Here is a 12,929-nt window from a genome sequence, read left to right on the forward strand (position 1 = left end):
CATCATTTGCAGTCTTGTGGGACAATCTGTTTTTACACTATGGTATATTATGTACATGAACATAGACTGTAAATAGTCCAGCAAAACGTATGGTTACAGAAGGCGACATAGAGGAAAGGAAAGTATAATAAAAGACAATGGAAAGAAGAGAGAATACTGAAACAAAAGTGAAGTCCATCTTAGCCATATTTGGAGTTGGCCAATTCAGCGGTGCATTATGGCCATTTCCAAGGCAGTGGCGTAGCCACAGGTGGGCCTGGGTGGGCCAGGGCCCACCCACTTAGGGTTCAGGCCCACCCAACAGTAGCATACGTTTAGTGGTAGCTGGTGGAGATCCCAAGCTCTATCAGCTGAAGACTTCCCTTTCATGGTAAGCCAAGGTGGAAAGAAATATTTTCTTGCCAGCTGAGATATGTTTTTTGTGGTGGTGGTGGTGAAGAACACTTGGTGCCCACCCACTTCTTGCCTAGGCCCACCCAGAATTTGTTGTCTGGCTACGCCCCTGTATCCAGGGCAGTGGAAATATGAAAAATTTAGCTTCAGAATCACTCCACCGTTTTTCCTTTAAATTTGAAAACTCACTGTCTTGTTTGGCACCAGGGTCATTGGTGTAATTTCTGCACAGAATCATGGAGGAAAAACCCATCAAACTGCTCCTTCATCTGCTTGGCTGGAACACCACTGACATGGAGACAAATGATACTGTTTACCACAGATTCACATGTGAAATTTATAGATGATTGTGGCAGTTTCATCAGAACATTTACCATGACTTGTATCGATTTGCGGAGGTGAATCTTTTCAGCAAACATGGAGAAACTTCAAGGCTAAGAAATGGACAAAACCCACCTGTTTTTCTTTCGCTGGCCAATGTGCAACCACCCAAATAGCATGAACTTGCCACAACAAAAATGTATGTTTGGCTATTTGGTATTGATTTTTCATCTTTCAATGATACCATGGGGAGTTTTTATTAAACAGTAGTAAAATTTGTAGTTACCACAGCTTAACTCAGGATTTTTCCAGACAGTATCTGCAAATTTAATGTGACACCTATTGGGGGCGTTCCTACTATTTTTTATTGCAGGTTGTACGTTAAAATTCAGATTAACGTGTGGTACGTGCTCCCAGTTAATGCGGAAGCACTTAGTACCTCCTGTGTAGGAGGTGGTGAGTGGTCCCCCAATAACTCTGCATTAGGCAGTTTTCTGCTTTTCACACCCACTCTCCGCCCTTGCCATGCCCCCTGACACAAAAAGCATTTAATGCCCGGTTTACCACGCACTAACTGAGAAAATACTGCAATTCCTCTTAACATGTCTCTGTACTAGCAGTTAACATAGGGTAAACTAGGCATTAAACAATTAAAATGGCATAGTAAAAGGGCCCCTATGTGTGGTTTGGGGCCTTCACTGGATAGGACATTGACTAGCAGTTATTGCTGTGTCTTGAAGAATGGAAAACTCTGAAAGGCTGAGAGTCTTGAATTATAATGGAGTATAAAATGTCAGGAAAGCCACAGTTCATGAACTTTCAAAGGGATTTAGCTGGGAAACTAAGCAGATATCTGGCTTGATCAGCCTGGGGCTGAATGGCTAAATTTAGCCATGTAGTTGCATAGGTTGCCAGATTTAGCCATGGCAAAAATAAATATTCTGGGAGGTGGGATTAGGTCACAGAAGAAAATTATGTACATGTACTTGACTTTCAAAATGCATCTGCACATGTCTATTCAAACATTTGTATGTTATTTTTCAAGTTCTTTGGATCTCCTTCCTGCCTCGATAATAGCCAAAGTCTCCCTTCCAGATCCTCCTCCCTCTAATCTGATCCCACATAAACAAGACTCTCTCCTACTACTCCAGTCCTCTTACCTGATTATCAGTGTCAAGATGAAGAAGTTGCCCTAACAATCCTCAACCTGACCTCCAAAGTGACCCTTAAGTCCTGTTCATCAGACCTTTCTTCTACCACAAGCACTCTTCTGGAATCAGTGCTTGCAGTTCTGGAGGGTTCGTATATCTTAATCAGTAGGAAAGACAAGACCCCTTCTATCAGAACAACGTCTCACTGATGAATAGTGCCACCTGTTGGCACTTCAGCACTATACATACAGCTTCATTCAGTAACAAGTCTCTGTGCTGGAGGAAGGGCTTGTATGCGCCTCCTGCTGGTAAAGTTGGAATTCCTTGGAATTGTAATACTGATTCTGGAGGGATGAGAATGGTTGGGAAGTCCTAGAGTGGGGGTCCTTGGGATACTCCAGAGTCTCAGACAGTCTGTTTTTCAGGATACCTACAATGAATATACATGAGAAATATACATACAATGAAGACAGCACATTCAAATTTATCTCATGCATATTCATTGTGGATATCTTGAAAGCCAGACCGGCTTGGTGTGTCCTGAGGTTTGGGTTCAAAATCCCTTTCTTGGGTTGAAGTTGTGCACTGTGAGGAAAATGTTATCTTTTTCATCTTTTTTAGTCTTGAATTTTAATTGTAATAAATGATTTTAGAATATACCATTTGAATATTACTTTATTTTGCTAAGGTGCTTCTTGTTTGTGTTTAATATTATAGTTTTGTTTGTTCATTTGTTTGTTTTTTGTTTTTGCTACCCACCTAGAACTGCAGTGATAGGCAAGTTAGAAATATAAATGAAATGAAATCTTGACAATGGCAGTCAAATAGGGATCTGAGGAGTGTAGTCATGATGATTGGGGGGGGTGGGGTGGAGAGAGGATGTGTATGCAAAGTCATGCATTAGAGCTGCAAAAACCTGAGGGAACGGTATAGTTTAGGGGTGAAACATTTTTGTGCACAAAAGAGGAGCAGAACATAGGTGTGATCGTATGTGATGATCTTAAGATGGCCAAACAGGTAGAATATGCTAAAGTGAGAGCTAGAGGGATGCTTGGGTGCATAGTGAGAGAAATGGCCAGTAGGAAAAAGAAGTGATGATGTCTCTGTATAAGACTCTGGTGAGACCTCATTTAGAATATTGTGTACAATTCTGGAGGTCAACGGAGACAGATTCAGAGTAACCTGAGAAAATACTTCTTCACAGCCTCCCAGTGGAGTTAGTAGAGTCCAAATCCTAAAATTAAGAAAGCTTGAGACAGGTACTTAGGATCTCCAAGGGAGAGGAAGGGATAGTAGATGGCATGGATGGGCAGGCTGTATGGTCCTTATTTGCCTTCATTTTTCTCTGTTTCTATGTCTAAAAGATCTACCTGCCTAGCATAAGGAGATTGGCAAGTAGATCCAGGTGGACAGTGGGGGTTACATTTTCAGCAGGCTAAGGTCATTTTAGAATTGTGATTGAAAATAAGACAGCTAAAAATAGCTTAATATCTTAGCTGCTTATTAACTCTTTCAAAATTACCACCAGGCTAAAAATCATTATTGGTGTTGTAAATTAAAAACAAGTTTGGGAGATTATGATTTTGAGGGAGATGCTATTTAAATTTATGCACCAACATCCAACATGGGCAGGCAAAGTGCAGATTCTTAAATCAGGAGCCTCTCCTAAAGGTCCGAGGTTAGGCTCAATTGCATCACTGTTCAGATTTTATGGTCACTGGCATTTGAAGTTATATGAGGGTTAATTGAAAGGTATTCCCTCCAGCTCCATAACTTTTGTTTAAATGAAAATATTGCAACAAATAAACAATGAAAATAATTCTTGAAACTTGGTCTTTTATTACATGTATTTACTTTCCTACATGGTCGCCACCATTCGCCACGCATTTCTGCCACAAATAGACAAGTTTCTGAAAGCCATCGAGAAAGGACTGCACATCTTCCCCCAGATTCTATATAGGTTGTCCAGATTTAGGCGCGGATACCAGATCTGTGCTTAAACTAGCTAGCTAATTAGCCCCTAACAATCAATTATTGGAGTTAACATGCGCTTAATAGTCAATAATCGGGAGTTCCGCACATTATATATATACCACATTAAGGAATCTTTCACGTGCTCATCTTCCAATGTGGTATATATCATTCAGTGTAAAAAATGCAACGAAGGCTGCTACATTGGAGAAACAAGTCAGATGCTAAAGAAGAGATTTAATTTACATAGACACCATATGAAAAATGCTAGTACCAATCACGATGTCATCTCTGTGGGGCAGCACTTTACAAAACCAGAACTCTGTACCAGTGATTTCATGGTAAGAATCCTGAAAGGGAACTTTAAAACAATACAGGAATGTAAGACCTTTGAAGTCAGAATGATTAAGTATTTTGACACCCACCAGACAGGACTTAACAAAGATCTGGGTTTTCTAGTCCATTATAAACCATAAAATTGTACTGCTTTGTCACTCTCCTATCTCCATGCATATCTCCCTGTCCCTCATCCACCCGACTCTTCTTGTCTCTCACCTATCCACCCCCATCATGTTAGACTGTCACTAAAATGCTTTGATGTTTCACTTATATATACTGTCATCTACCAACATTTGCTTATTTCCGATCTGACGAAGAAGGGCAACCTTCGAAAGCTAATCAAGAAATGTATTAAGTTACGTCCAATAAAAAAGGTATCATCTTATTTTCTTTTCCATGTTTTATTTTGTTTTATTTCTATTGATTACCTTTAAGTATAAGGGTGTAATATGCTCATATTTTGAGGCTTTAAAAATCAATTTCACTGCTGTATTTTACAAGGTTTGATGCTTCCTCAATATTAACTTTTTACAGCCCATGTAAATGATATTACAATAATTGATATAGGCAACTATTGAACACAACCCTGAGAATTTTGAGACTTTTTTCTAATGGATCATCAGTGATCACATTAGTAATGGAGAGAATATTAAAAGCACTGCTTAATGCCATAAATGTGGTCTTCTCTTAGTTTAACTTTAAATTAAATGTTGATGCCAAGAGATCTAAAGAGTCCAATCCCCTTTTTATATCTAGTATTATGCCTGAGATCAAAAGGGGAAAAAAGAAGGAAAAAATCCCTCAAGTATGATGCAAGATCCAAAAGGGATGGCACAGAAGACCTTCCAGTATAAACAGATAAGATCACAAGAGGCAAAGGGTAAAACATAAAGGGCCTGATATTCAGACCATGGGAGGTAGTCAGCCTTTCTCCCATAGTCAGTGGTCAGCCTGGATATTCAATGCCGGTGACTCGCATTGAATATCTGGGTGTATTATAAATTTAACCAGCCAAACTGATACTCAGCATTGGCTGCTTAAGTTGAAACTGGCCAAAGATAGGCCAGCTATTTCGGCGGCCTAATTTGGCCACCAAACAGCCGGCAATGCGCTGAATATTGGCAGAGAGCCGGTTATATCACGCGATATAACCGGCTATCCACTAAGCGTTAACTTGTGATATTCAGCGAGAGAAAGCCAGTTATCTCCCACTGAATATCACTGGATAGCCGGCAAAGTGCCATTTAACTCCTGGCTGGTTTAAGGGTTTTAAATTTATGTTTCAATTTGCAGTTTTCAAGTTTACCTCATTTTTTTGTATTTATGTCTATTCTTGGTTATTTTACTACTGTTATGCTGTTAACAAAATTGTAAGTTCTATGTATATCCTGTACACTGCCTTGTGTGAATCTCTTCATAAAGGCAGTTAATAAATCCCAATAAAGAAATATATCAATATATGGCCCAAAGAGGGCACTATAAAGGCACAATGAATCACCAGGAGGACGCAGAAAGTGTCTGCTTCAGGAGTCATAGAGTCTGAAATACAGAAATGCTTAACTTATACTAGATACAATAACCTCCACAGGAGGCTCCCATGCTTCAGCAATCAGCATCTCTGACATTTTCTCTGTGGAGATTATCCTATTCTGCATAAGTTAGACACTGCTATATTTCAGACTCTTATGACTTCTGAAGCAGACACTTTCTGCCGAAACACAGATTTTGTGTCCTCTTGGTGATTCATTGCACCTTTATAGCACCCCCTTTGGGCTATATATTGATATTATGCTAATAAACCTTTTATGTTTTACCTTTTACCTCCGGTGATCTTATCTATTTATACTGCAAGGTCTTATGTGCCACCCCTACTTCTGTTTTGTTTTTGATTATACCTGAGATATCATCCAAACATGGAATATACATAGAGATGTCAACCACATAAATAAAAGAATAAAAATCTAAAGGGGGTAATTTTTTTTTACCTAATTGAGCCATTATGGTGTTAATATTGGTGATATTTGGGGAGCCCTGTTGGACTCCAAAGCTGGGACTCAGGAAAATGACATGACCACTGCTATTTTCACACTATAGGATCTCAAAGTCAAAAATCCTCTAAACTAAAAATGACCGCCCCTTCATTGCCATAATAATTCAACAAAGTCAACAAAAGTGCCAAGCCCCTCCATGAAATAATGCACTGGCTCCCAATCAAAGAACGTACTGCTTTCAAAATCTGCACCCTGGTTCATAAGATTATCTACGGTGAGGCCCCGGAATACATGACAGACCTCATCGACCTACCAATCAGAAATTCAACCGGATCAACACGAACATATCTAAACCTCTGCTACGCAAGCTGCAAAGGACTCAAATACAAATCAACTTACGCATCCAGCTTTTCCTACGTAAGCACACAACTATGGAACGCACTACCAAAAGCCGTGAAAACAACTTAGAACCACCTAAACTTCCAGAAATCACTAAAAACTTACCTGTTCAAAAACGCATGCCCTACTGACCCTACTTAAATACCTGAACCCTGCAACATTACGACACCAAAGAACGTAATGGACATAACTTAACTCTTCCTCTATTCGATTCCCTAATATGTTTGTTCCACATGAACCCTATTCTACCATAACATCACTGTGTAACTGTTTATACCGGAATTGGCGAACGCCTTTATGGTACTATGTAAGCCACAGTGAGCCTGCAAATAGGTGGGAAAATGTGGGGTACAAATGTAACAAATGAATAATTAAAATGTGTTGTTTGTTTACTTGACTATTCCTTTGTTCCAGTTGTGTGACAATGCTGACATCTTGTGGCTACTTTGAGAACACACAGTTGTGTTTGGTTATGTAGCAATATAGAATGGAAGTGAAACCTAAACAAGAATTAAAATCCAGAGTTAATCTTTATTTTTTATTGAACCAGAGCAACACTAGAAACATTATTTAAAAGAATTTGTTTTAACATGAACAGTCTAAAGCTTTGACTCAAAGAACTGATATGGTATATTCACTTGCTCCAGAACCAGAATAAATTACAATGGGCAGAAGGGGAGAGAAATTTTCTAAATCATTTTTGTGTGTAGAAACCTATGGAACTTTGGAAGGCTAAGTGCTTTGAAAATGAGCCCCGTAGGCTTTAATCGAACTGCCTTTCCTATAGTGATGTGCATTTGTTCAAAATGATATGGAAAATGTCATTGACATTCCCATGTCATTCCAAATTTTTGTTAAGCCGAAAATGACAGGAAAAATCAAATATTTCATTTTTTTTCCTGTGTCATCAATATAGCCCAGCATTGCACAATAATGTACATTATTATCAATAGGTTCCCTATTATGCAGTAGGGTAGAGGAGAAGTCTAATGGTTAGTGCAATGGCCTGAGAATATGGGGGACCGGGTTCAATTCTCACCACAGCTCCTTCTGACTCTGGGTAAGTCACTTATGGGCTTTTTCACAAAGGTGCAGTAGGGCAATCCGTGCCAAATTGACCCTACCACCAGGGTAGTATGGAAGCCTGGTGGCAGTTCCAAAGTTGGCGTGCGCAGTTTCCCGTGGTAGAAAAAAATTTCTATTTTCTGCCACAAGGGGCATTCCAAGCATTAATCAGCAGTGCAGCCATATTGCCATGTGGTGCCTGATTACCATGCGGTTAGTGCATAAGCCCTTGCTATTTCCTGTGCTACAGCCCTCTGAGCATTCTGTGCAAATTAACACCAGTGCTAGACCTGCACTATTCAGCTCTAATGCCAGCGTTAGGTTTTGAGCATCAGGCTCCAAGTTTGTAAAGAAGTTAGATATCATCTGCATACCAGATAGATTTCTATCCTCCAAAATTTGATTAAGCTTGCTCAATTACCTTCCCACAAACTGGTACATTTGAATTGGTCAATAATTACTAACCTCATTCAGAGCTAAGCCAGGTTTCTTTAAAAAAAGGTTGAATAATAGCATTTTATAAAGTACTTGGAAGGAAGCCTTTCTTAAATGAATTAGTGATAGTTTGTATTGCTACACAAGACATGCATCCCTTTATTTTATTAACCAAGATGGGCATAGATCTAAGCAACTTTTGCTATCATCAGACTGGAAGTAAAGAGAAAGGTGAAAATTCCTCTCAATTAAGTTAGTCTACTTGATGTGGTAGCTGGAATTCTCATTCTAAATCTAATTCCAAGTGATGCCTAGATATTTCATTCCTAAAAAAAACAGGTCACTAAGAGGGACATAATCGAAAGGGGCACCCAAGTTTTCCTGAGGATGTCCTCGCAGGACATCCCGGCGAAGGGGCGGGGAAAACCATATTATCGAAACAAGATGGGTGTCCATCTTTCATTTCGATAATACGGTCGGGGACGCCCAAATCTTGACATTTAGGTCGTCCCTAGAGATTGCCGTCCTTATACTTGGTCATTTCTGATTTTCTACAATAATGGAAACTAAGGACACCCATCTCAGAAATGACTAAATGCAAGCCCTTTGATCGTGAGAGGAGCAAGCATTCATAGTGCACTGGTCCCCCTGACATGCCAGGACACCAACTGGGCACCCGAGGGGGCACTGCAGTGGACTTCAGAAAAAGCTCCCAGGTACATAGCTCCCTTACCTTGTGTGCTAAGCCCGCCAAAAATCCACTACCCACCACTGCATACCACTACCATAGCCCTTATGGGTGAAGGGGCGCATCTAGATGTGGGTACAGTGGGTTTCTGGTGGGTTTTGAAGGGCTCACATTTACCACCACAAGTGTAACAGGTGGGGGGGGGGGGTGGGCCTGGGACTGCCTGCCTGAAGTGCACTGCACCCACTAAAACTGCTCCAGGGACCTGCATACTGCTGTCATGGACCTGGGTATGATATTTGAGGCTGGCAAAAAATATTTTTAAAAAACTTTTTTGAGGGTGGGAGGGGGTTAGTGACCACTGGGGGAGTAAAGGGAGGTCATCCCCGATTCCCTCCGGTGGTCATCTGGTCAGTTCAGGCACCTGTTTGTGGCTTGGTCATAAGAAAAAAAGGACCAGGTAAAGTCGTCCAAGGGTTTGTCAGGGACACCCTTTTTTCCATTATGGGTCGAGGATGCCCATGTGTTAGGCACACCCAAGTCCCGCCTTTGCTACACCTCCGACAAGCCACCGGGAACTTTGGTCGTCCCCCCGACAGAAAGCAGTTGGGGACGCCCAAAATCGGCTTTCCATTATACCGATTTGGGCGACTCTGTGAGAAGGACGCCCATCTTGCGATCTGTGTCGAAAGATGGGCGTCATTCTCTTTCGAAAATAAGCCTGTAAGTCTTCACTACCAAGCAATCCTATTGTAATCTTAGATATATTATTAACTTTTCTTTCTGTAGATTTTATATTAAAGAGAAAAATCCTGTGGGTGAGTCTGAGTTCTAGAAATCTTATTAGCATAGAATTCCCATTTTGAATATTTTATTTGACAGCTCTGTTTCTTTACATGTGCATGATGCATTACCTTATCTGATTCTGTAGTAGATTTTCTCCATATTCTCCCATGTCTATTCATCCTTCACAATTCTATTCTATACTACAGGAGCTGATCAATCACTTCTACGCAATTGTAACTTCAGTGGGGCCAACTTCTCAAAAATGGCTTTCAGTTCTCTGTTCCAGTTCTCAACTAGATGTGTCCCACTATATTCTCTCTAAACCTACTATGGGGCTCATTTTCAAAATAGAAAAATGTCCAACAAGTGTCATAAAGCAGCATTTGGACAGATTTCTTCTCGAAAATCAATATTTTCAAAACCTATTTTGCAGACGTTTATCTATGCTAATTCAATATTCACTTGGTGCTTACTGAAGAATACTATTCAAAACAGTGGCGTAGCCAGACCTGACATTTTGGCTGGGCCCAGAGCTAATATGGATGGGCACTAATATATATATATATATATATATATATATATAGGCATGAGTTGTGCGCCCTACTTCTAGCATTTTTCCTCTCTCTCCCTCCTTTCATCCAGCATTTCTCCTGTTTCTCTCTCCATCTGACCAACCAAGGTCTCCCCCTTGCTCCCGTTCCTTCTCCCCAACAGCTTGTCTCTCCCCTGCCCTTTTCCATGTCCCCTCTTTCCATTCATCTTTCTCTCTGTACCCTTCTTCTATCCAGCATCCCAACTCTTTCTTTCCATCCAGCATGTCCCCTTTCTCTCTCTCCCTTCCACCAACATCTTCTCTCGCTCTCCACCTTCTGTCCAGTGTCTCCCTCCTTTCATCCAATGTCTCCCCTTTTTCTGTCCCCATCCAACATCTTTGATCTCTCTCCCCCCCACCCCCATGCAACATACACCCTGACACACTATCTTCCTCCTCCCCTTCCAAACAAAATATTTTTCCTCCACCCCAGCATCCACGTACCTTAGTTCCCCAGGCACCCAAACAGCTGCTGAGATCAGTTCAACTGCATCCCTTCTACACGCTGCCACTGTGAGCAGCCTCAACAAAAGAAGAAAATGAAGTGCGGGGCCGCAGCAGCCTTCAGGCATGCGCTGTCGGTCTGCCAGTCCTCAGCCCTTGTCGGAATAGGAAATTGACGTCAGTGGGGGCAGAGGACGGCAGAGCCGACAGCACATGCCTGAATGCTGCTGCGGTCCCGTGCTTCATTTTCTTCTTTTGCTGAGGCTGCTCACAGAGAAGCAGCGGCGGCGGAGGATCATCGCAGCGGCAGCGGGAGACTTTCCCGCTTTGGCGGGAGTGCGGAAGATGACCTGCCAAAGCGGGAGTCTCCCGCTGAATGTGGGAGACTTGGCAGGCAGGCGGGCGGGCCTGAGCCAAGATTGGGCGGGCCTGGGCCCACCCAGGCCCACCCAGGCCCACCCATAGCTACACCCCTGATTCAAAATACTAATAAAGTAAGCTAAACTCTCCAACATGCAGTTATTTTGCATTATGATAGCAGAGGAAAAGATTTCAGAGCTTCGCATTCACATTTGATATATCAGTATGAAGTCTTCGTTATCCAGAATTCACAGCTTGAACACAAGTTTCTGAAATGTGAACTTCTGGTGAGCTTCTTCATAAGTCAAAAGACCTCTGACTTATTTATTATATTTTTTTCATTTTCAAATTTTATCCTATTTGATCTATTCTGTTGTAAATTATCCTTAATCAGACTCAAGATACCAAATACGAGGTACTTATCTTTTTAACAGCATGAACTATTAAAGACTATCTACCCTTCAGAAAATCACTGAAAACCCATCTATTCAAGGAAGCTTATCCAAATGCCACAATCTAACCCTACGAATCCACCTATTCATCACCTAATCCTGCTACAACGGCAATGACTCAGACCATGCCTTCTCCAATTTTTCCCTATGTTTACCCTGTCCCTATCCCCTCACTATCTCAATCTAACCTAAAATTAGCACCTTCTCCTACCTCCTCTCCCTTATAATATTACCTATCTACACATCCCCATTACTCTGCAAAGCTTAGCCTGTTTTCTCTGTATTACATATTATAATCTTACTACTATGTAAGCCGCATTGAATCTGCTATGTGTGGGAAAGTGAGGGGTACAAATGTAACAAATAAATAAATAAATAACCAGATGGCCACTAGAGGGAATCAGAGGTGATCCCACTTTACTCCCCCAGTAATCACTGACCCCCTCCCACCCCACAAAGATATGATTAAAAATACTACTTACCAGCCTCTATGACAGCTTCAGACGTTATAGCCAGGTCTATTAGAGCAGCAAGCAGGTCCCTGGAGTAGTATAGTGATCAGTGTAGTGCATTATAGAGAGGAGGACCAAGCCCATATCACACTCTACCTGTTACACTTGTGGTGGAAAGTGTGAGTGCTCCCACACTCTCCTAAAACCTACTATACCCACGTATAGGTGACCCCTTCACCCATAAGGGCTATTGTAGTGGTGTACAATTGGTACAGTAGGTTTTTGGTGGGTTTTGGAGATTTCAGCATGCAGTAACAGTGAGATGTGTACCTGGGAGCTTTTATATAAAGCCAACTGCAGTGCCTCATTGCTCTGCTGGGATGTCCGTGTGGCCTGTCTACTAAGAAAGCTGGCTCCTTCTATATCCCAATGGCTTGATTTTCTATGTTTTTGACTTGGACACTTATTTTTTTGAAAATGGACCAAAAAGATAAAAGTACAGAGCCTGAAAACATCTTGCCTGTGGCCATTTTTGATTTAAAAAAAAGATAGACATTTTGCTGTTTTGAAAATGGCCATATTTCTATTTGAATTTGGGGCGTTTAGCGCAAAATGTGCAAAGTCCGACGTAGACGTCATATGAAAATGTCTCTCCACGTCACTTAGAAATATACTAACAATACATATTGTAAATGGAACCATACAATAATCAGATCAGCCTACCCACACTTGGATTTAAGTAGTCCACACGATTCTTCAGTAGATTCTAGATTAAAAATAAGGTCTAATGTATGGCTTACTTTTTATGTAGGGTCCCTTAACAATTTGTTGTTATTCCATTGACTTCAGATTTCTGTATCCAAACCAGGCCCAGGCCTAGCATCTCCCTCACTGGGATCTCTTTTCCTGAGCTCAAAAATGCCTTTTTTTTTTTTTTTTTAACTCTGGCACTCCCAGACAACATATCCTGACTCACTTCACAGATCAGTGTTTCTCAATTCTGGTCCTGGAGTACCTCTTGCTAGTCAGGTTTTCAGGATATCCATAATGAATATGCATGAAAGAGATTTACATATAATGGAGACAATGT

Source organism: Microcaecilia unicolor, chromosome 3 (assembly GCF_901765095.1).
Source record: "Microcaecilia unicolor chromosome 3, aMicUni1.1, whole genome shotgun sequence".
Lineage (NCBI taxonomy): Eukaryota > Metazoa > Chordata > Amphibia > Gymnophiona > Siphonopidae > Microcaecilia > Microcaecilia unicolor.